This window comes from Nicotiana attenuata, chromosome 11 (assembly GCF_001879085.1).
Source record: "Nicotiana attenuata strain UT chromosome 11, NIATTr2, whole genome shotgun sequence".
Classification (NCBI taxonomy): Eukaryota; Viridiplantae; Streptophyta; class Magnoliopsida; order Solanales; family Solanaceae; genus Nicotiana; species Nicotiana attenuata.
Window position 1 is genome coordinate 55665320 of NC_031999.1, and position 705 is coordinate 55666024.

Sequence of the window (705 nt, forward strand, 5' to 3'; positions counted from 1 at the left end):
GGGGTTTACCGGATTCCATGCTCGCGTGAGGATCTTTGTCCGCTATCCCCCACCCCTTTAACTTATACCATTTTTTCGATAAAACACTACAATTTAAATACCTACTTTTGGGCAATTATATTCTTATTGCACAAAATTTTATAAAATATATTTGCTCGTTTATGATGGATCTACAAAATTTTAGGCGATTCAAGGCTGGATGTCTTAATTGACGAAAATGGCGTAAGTATTAGCACATAAAAAATCAAAAATCATGCTGAATTCCTTTTTATATCCCTATAACGCCCAAAAAATGAAGAACGGTCACGGCAAACAATAATTATGGTTCATTAGGTCGTTTCTGAAGGGACCATAAAAATTTAGGCGATTCGGGGCTAGTCATCCGAATTCATGAAGATGTCGGGGACATTAGCATACAAAAATCAAAGAATCGTGTTGAACTCTTGTTTTATGGCCCTAAAAAAATTAAAAAACGAGGAATGGTTATGGAAAGTCAACGAGTACGGTTCATTAGATGATTTTTTATGAGCCCGAAAATCAAATTGAATACTTATTTTATGGTCCTAAAACGGCAAAAAAATAAGGATTGATTATGGAGCGACAATGACTATGGTCCATTAGCTCGTTTATGATAGTCCCATAAAATTTTATGCGACTAAGGATTGGTCACCAAATTCATGGCGTGGACAAGCACATGAAAAATAA